Here is a 7,614-nt window from a genome sequence, read left to right on the forward strand (position 1 = left end):
ATTTAAGTTCCCAGTTTTTTATAGCTTCTTGAGTTAGATCACTGATTTCCAACCTTTTCCTTGTTCTAATACTTGCAACTAAAGACAAAAATTTCCTTCTAAAAATAGCTTTAGCTACATTAGACAAATTATGATGTGTCATATTTTCATTATCATTCAGCTCAAAGTATTTTAAAACTTCTATTGTGTTTTCTTCATTGATCCATGGATTATATAGACATGTATTGCTTTCTTTCCAAACATTCAGAGTTTTCTGGTAGTCTTTCTGCAATATACAAAGATTGAGCCTTTGTTATGGTCGGTCTATGTAGTTTTTCTTTACTCTGAAGACATAGCCCTTGCTCTTCTTGTTTGGTCCTTACAGCTGGGTTTGTCACTTACTGCTTAAGAGGTATGCTTCTGAAGTCTCAAATGACAGCTGATAGTGTTTATCGGGTTCCCTCCAACTGGGAGAGGTATGAACTTAGTTCTCCAGAACTAAGCAGCTGCTGAATCTCTACAGATCATTAGCCTTCCAGCTGCTCTTTCCTACAGAGTTTTGGAACATCTTCCTGTGTGTGTGCAATTTAGGAATTAGCCGATGCTGTAAGGAGAATTTATACATGGAAATTTGAGCTCCTTCTCTGTGGTTCCCTCATCATCTGAATTTTGACCCTCAGGTCCTATGGATTTTGGTAGCCAAACACTGACGAGTGTCTCCTCAGTCCAGGGCAACTGCTTCTTTCCACTTGGAGTCTATTCTAAAATGCTGCAAAATAGAACATGTGCCTCGAGGGCAAGCTCTTGTGCAACTCATATCATGTGTTTCCCTTCTCTCAAGGATGTGGCCCTTCAAGCACTGCCTGTGTTGATTGCTCATCCATGCCCTTATAGTTCTTATCTATGATCAATCATTTTTTCCTCTGTAAAAAATAAAAAAGAATATTTTGTCTATGATGAAAAGAATTAATGGTTAGAGACAAATGAGATTCAATGTTCGTTGAAAAGGAATGGACTTTGATCACTCAACTGTGCAATAGAATTACTGAAGAAATAATCTAGTGTCTGGCAGTGCTGCATAAAAATATTAACTTTTAAATTCGACTAAATTTGATAAAATGTTAAAAATTAATTCTAAATTAAAATTTCAAATTTATTCTTATATTTTGGAAGGACGTTCCTTCATTAAAAAGAAAAGCTGTTTGGCTTTGAACATGGCCCACAAAAATACTGATTTTAAGACTCATCCATTCAGCAATTGGTCCAAAGTATGTATCATGTTTTGAGTGAACATCTAATTCTGAACTTATTCATTATTATAAAGGAGCATAGAATAATTTGGATTATGGCCACACCTTCCCATCATACATGTTACTGCTGTTTTGAATTATAGTACCATCTTATTTTCATATCCCAAAATATAGTCATTATTGAACAATACTGTTTTAGGCAAGCAGTCTCTATTTAGCTCTTCTCATGGTTATGAATTTTCTTGCTCACTGTAGCAGTTTGCATCCCATTCCTTCATCAATTCTAAACTCTTATTCATTAATTTACTTCTTATCTCTTTTATATCTATGGTTCAAATTGCATATCTGTGCTTTTAAATGTCAATGAATATATTTTTCATTTATAGTTTTATTAGTCCTTTTTCTTTTAACTTTTTATTTTAAAATAATTTAATTTTGAAATAATTTCAGAGTGACAGAAAAGTTACAAGAATACAGAGAATTCCTGGCTATCCCAGTCCCCAAATGTTAGCATATTTAGCATATTACTGCATTTTATTTTCCTTTTCTCTCTGTCATATACATGAGAGAAAAGTACACACACACATATATATGCTTTTAAAATATATACTCTTAAATGTGTATATATGCATGTATTTTAAAGTACATATGTACACATAATAGTATATATTTACATCACATCAAGATGTAATCTTCACTTGTCACCAAACCGGCTGTATCACTTGGTATTTGTGGAGAGGCCATCCTCTCTTCACGTTACTTCCTGAACCCCAGTCCTTGGTGGTTAACCAGAAGAGAGACAATGGCCAACGTGTAGCGTAATTGAACTATGGTCTCCAGCATGACAGGTAGAGATATACACTACTGCACTAATGTGGAAAACACAGTATGCTACTCTGGAGGAATCTCCATACAGTTGCTCACTGTTGTCTTTATTACGTCACTGTGCAGGCTACGCTTCCTGCTATCAAGCATACATTATGCGATTCAGCGTCCGAGCCGAATCTGTCCAAGTCTAGCCTTGAGTCCACTCCAGTCCGTCCCTCACTTCCCAGAACAGGCAGCACAGAGGGGCGGCCGGCGATGGCGCTATGTGACAACCTTACGGTAAAAGACAAAAAGGAACCAGTGCACCGGTTCCTATCTATACTCACAGCCATGATCTGAATCTACTGAACACGGAGGTAGTTGCTAAACCCTACCAGGGGCATCCGTTGACTCCAGAAATACTTTCAAGTTTCCAAGGAAGGAAGTGCACAGAGGCAAAGGAAAAAGAGGTTACTTGCAAACCTATATAGTCAGATAATAAACTTCATATTTCGCTCGCTAAAGCTAACGTAGTCGGCAGGATTCGAACCTGCGCGGGAAAACCCCAATGGATTTCTAGTCCATCGCCTTAACCACTCGGCCACGACTACACGAGTAATAGCAAATGCTGTTAAATACTTAAATAGAAATTTCACTGGCTGATGTAAGGTAAGGGCAAAAAGGGAAGAAAGGATAAAAATGAGCTGGAGTGCAAGAAAACGCACTCTGCAAATTGGATAGAAACCCTCAGGTGAAGTGCAAGTTTGGCGTGGAGGTCAACCTCGCTGGGCAACTGCGGGAGTCGAGAGCCTTAAAACGGGGTGTCCTCACCGCATCAGCAATAGGTTTTCCAGACAACTTGAGGCCTCTGTAATGTCCTCACCTGGAACCAAACTAACCACCCAACGAAGTGGAATCAGACTGTCATCCTAGTTTTAGGCCTGATACGTGTAGCTTTTGTTTGAAACTTTCAGGCACTGAAGCTCCTTGAAGAGCTAGTGGCTAGTGGCTTTCAGAGAGGAACTTAGTTCGATGACTTGCGTCCTGAGTAAAGGGCGAGGGAAATGATGCAGAAAAGCCTCCTTGCATCCCCTTGCTCTGGTGTCCCCAAGTGCCGAGCCCACATCAATCCTAAGGGAACATCAATCCCATTGTGTTTGCACCGTGCTTTGCATTTCACAGTGTGTTTCCACGCTCTCGTCACGTTAAGAACAAAATTTATAGATGGTTTGTGAGTTCCTGTCGCCCCTGCAACCTGGCTACCTTCTAAAAGGAAGATCCTAGTTTGATTTTTGGCCAAGACAGGAGTTCATGTTCTCGAAATCTAACCAACGCAAATATGTTTCCTTTCCCCCTTCTTACTTTTCCATCTGAGTCAAAACTGCGGGTCACGTGTTTTCCTGAGCCTGTCCAGTGCAAACATTACTGTAATTGGCTTTTGTCTACTTCTTGGTATTATTTACTAATGATTTAAGAAAAGAGGAAGACGATCACAAACAGAGAAACCACGTTGCCTAAACAGAGAAGTGAGGAAGAGGGACAAGAGGGAGAGGGAGAAGGAGAGGTAGAGAAGAGAGTGAGACGAAGACAGAGAGACGTAAGATGTCCAGTGGTTTTATGGCAGACGACCTGCTCTGACAGGAGAGGCAAGAAGCAGTTTTGATAGAAATTATGCTATAAAAGATTGCTGTCCATAATTTATACATATCACTTTATTCGATGTATAGATTTTTATCAAGCATATATATATATTTTTTTTTCCTGAAGTCATTTGGAACGCTAGTTTTGCCTGAAGTTACATACCAAAGAAAACCTTGTGCTTAAAAAAAATATATGCAGGGGCTTCCCTGGTGGTGCAGTGGTTGGGAATCTGCCTGCTAGTGCAGGGGACACAGGTTCAAGCCTTGTTCCGGGCAGATCCCACATGCCGCGGAGGAACTGGGACCATGCGCCACAACTACTGGGCCTGCGCTCTGGAGCCTGTGAGCCACAACTACTGAGCCTGAGTGCTACAACTATTGAAGCCCACGCAGCCTGGAGCCCATGCTCTTCTGCAGCAAGAGAGGCCACCCAATGAGAAGCCAGAGAACCGCAACGAAGAGTGGCCCCTGCTCACCGCAACTAGAGAAAAGCCCGCGCGCAGAAACAAAGACTCAAGGCAGCCAAAAATAAAAATAAATAAATAAAATTAAATATATATATATATGCAAAACAGAAAGCAATTAGTGATGCATTTGAACCAAAATTATTTATCAACAGGAGTTTGTTTTAGGGTAACAGGGAACAAGGACTGGACACAGCTGCAACTTTTACTGCACTGAAAAAAAGTTTAAACATATCAGAATAGATCTCAGTAAAGGAAGAGCCAGGGTTGAGTTGTAAGAAACACAAAGTAGTCTAGTTATTATTTTAGGCCGAAACTCGAACAACACAAATGTCCACCTACAGTAGAAGAGACATATTGAGAGGTTTTCCCAATGTAATACCACACCACGGGAGTGAATGAATTACAAGTACACACAACCACATGGATTAAATCTCACTAACTAATATTGAGTGGAAAAAGCCAGACAAAAAACACATATTATAGTGCATTCCAACTTTTGAAAGTTCAAAAACAGGTGAAATTAATGTTCCTTGTACAGTAGAAATCAGGGTAATGATTACCCTTGGTAGGTAGTGACTGGGAGGTCCCACTACCCTCGGAAGGAGTTTCTGGGATTCTGATAATGATTTTGGTTCTCAGATTGGGTGCTGGGTACATGGGTGTGTTTGCTTTGTGCAAATGCATTGAGTGGTTCGCTTTCATATGTTTTTTGTGTGTATCTGTTAAGCTATGGTAAATATTTTTCTTTTAAAAAATTATTCATCAATATGATGCAATACTTTTGCTGCCATTAAAAGGCATTCAATGCATGAATATTTATTGATGACATACTAAGATATTCATTATGTATTTTTTGAGTAAAAAAATCTGGTTATTACCAAAATTATGGCCATTGTGCAAAAAGATACATTATTAAGGTAGGGTTGTATCTTAAATTATTAACCTATGCGTTTTCTGTGAATTTCCATCCTTTTCTGTTCTCTATTTGGTAACCGGAGTTAATTAAATGAGTTGATTCAAGTAAAGTACCTAGAGCTAGGAGCCAAGTAAAAACTCAAGAAACTTTGACTTTTATTCACTAGATTATACCTTATATGCAGAGAGTGTTTCTTATTAGTGTTCGGCACATAGTAGGTACTCAATATTTTGCATATACACTCAGGGAGTATCTATATGCTGCTTGCTATGGTTGCTTACTTTTTTTATGTGTACACCCAGTTGCTAAAACTACAAAGAGAAGTCACTGAGGACAGAAATTTTACATATATATATGTTTTTTCAATACATATGTATTTCAATTTGTATCGAAAGCCTCGTTTGTATAAGGTGTAGCTGAAAATTTTCCAAATGATCAAAAAATGGCTCCTTTTGCTTAACAGTTCCTTTCTCAATTTGTCTCTCTCCTCACATATTTTGCTATAAATAGCACACAGAAACCAGGATGCACTTTCCACTCTTTGCTTGGAAATCACCTCAGCTAAATATTCAAGTTCATTGCTTACCAGTTGTTTTTCACCCAACTGTAGAACACAATTCAGCCAAGTTCTGCCACTTTACAACAAGAATCAGTTTTCTTCCAGTTTCTAACTACACATCCCTCATTTCCTGCTGAGACCTTAAGAGAAGCACCTTTAACATTTACATATTTTTAAAATTAATACACTTTTTAAAAAGTTTTAGGTTTACAGAAAAACTCCATATGCTCTCACCACTGCCCCTCCCCCTAGTTTTCCCTATTAACATTCTTGCATTAGTACGGTGCATTTGTTACAACTGATGAGCAAATATTGATAAATTATTATTGACTAAAGACCATAGTTTATATTAAGGGTTCACTCTGTGTGTCTGACATTCTATGGGGTTTGACAAATGTATAATGACATAGAGCCACCATTACAATATCATACAAAATAATTTCACTGCCCTAAAAATCCCCTGTGCTACAACCATTCATCCCTCCTTCCCTTCCCCAAACCCCTAGCAACCACTGATCTTTGCTGTCTCCATAGTTTTGACTTTTCCAGAATGTTATATCGTTTGAATTGTACAGTATGTAGCCTTTTCACATTAGCTTCTTTCACTCAGCAATTTGCATTTAATGTTCCTTTGTGGAGTTTTTTGGTAGCTTGATTGTTCATTTCTTTTCATTGCTGAATAATATTACATTGTATGGATGTACCGCAGTTTAGCCATTCGCCTATTGAAGAACATCTTGGTTGCTTCCAAGTTTCGGCAATTAGGTTTTCGTGTGCGCATAAGTTTTCAACTCATTTAGGTAAATATCAAGGAGTACAATTGCTGGATCATATTGTAGGAGTGTGCTTAGTTTCGAAACTAAGGACTGTCCTGCCAAACTGTCCTCTAAACTAGGACATCTTGCACTCCCACTAGCTGTGAATGAGAGATGCATTCTTTCTTAAACTTAGGAAATTGTTCATCTCTTTACTAGGGATTCTAGTGTTAAAGATTAAAAGTGGGAGCTTGGGACCAAAGTACTACATTCAAGTCTTAGCTTCCCCATTTATTGGTTATGTCACCTTGGGCAGGTTACTCAACTCATCTGTGCCTTAGTTTCCTTTGTAGTAAAGAAAGAATAATAATGAACAACTTCATTAGATTGTTTTAAGAATTAAATAAGTCAGGTGTAAAGCACTTAGAACACTGTCTGGCACATACAAAGTGTTAAATGATAGCTGATTTCATGTGGTCTCTCCTTCCTGATGGGCAATCATCCACATGTTGGCTTTCCATCCTCTGTCCTTTATATCTATCACTTTCTTCTATTTCATTCACCTTTTTCTTTTGAACCATGCAGCTTTAAAAGAATATCCTATACATAACTGATTCACTTTTCCATAGCATCAATTCAGTTCTTCTCCAGTACGATTCTAGTTATGTTCCTGCATTTTAAATATGCTTGCACGTGTTTTAATCCCTTTTCATATAGTGTTTTTATTTCAGACTGTTCTCTCACAGCTTTCATTCCTGTTTCACTTAGGCCATGTCTTCCTGACTTCCAAGTTTAGTGTTTTGTCAGTCAACAGGCTGAGTGACTTGACCTTAGCCCCACTATACAAATATGGAGATGCACTGAAGCACAGTAAAGTGCTTGGGCCACACATTTAAAAATACTGAAACCTACCTACTTCTGTTGGATTCTTTTCTCCCAAGAACACACCGACAGACTGGCGTTGGGCTCCATTTGAGAGTCGTGGTTGAGCGTCAACATAATGGGTCACGACTAGAATTTTTTAAACAAAGGGATAGAACACTAAATACAATGCAGGACAGGTAATAAAGGCAAGTTATGCATTGTGAAATGTTTGTTTGCGTTTTTAAATTATATATGTGTGTAAATGTGTATTCTTAAAATCAGTCCGGTGACACACGCTTGAGAGTCACTGCTCTAACGCATACTTTTACCTGAGACGTGTACGAACAAACGACTAGTGGGTACAACACTCGTCCCCG

General features: G+C 38.5%; 1 non-coding gene across 1 annotated transcript; it reads right to left on the reverse strand.

The window, feature by feature from the left end:
• Positions 1-2,565: 2,565 nt before the first annotated feature.
• On the reverse strand, positions 2,566-2,647 carry TRNAS-AGA (transfer RNA serine (anticodon AGA)). Its single transcript has one exon. It is a non-coding gene; the product is annotated as a tRNA-Ser (tRNA).
• Between the last annotated feature and the right edge of the window lie 4,967 nt (positions 2,648-7,614).

The sequence above is a fragment of the Lagenorhynchus albirostris genome, chromosome 10 (assembly GCF_949774975.1).
Source record: "Lagenorhynchus albirostris chromosome 10, mLagAlb1.1, whole genome shotgun sequence".
NCBI classification, from domain to species: domain Eukaryota; kingdom Metazoa; phylum Chordata; class Mammalia; order Artiodactyla; family Delphinidae; genus Lagenorhynchus; species Lagenorhynchus albirostris.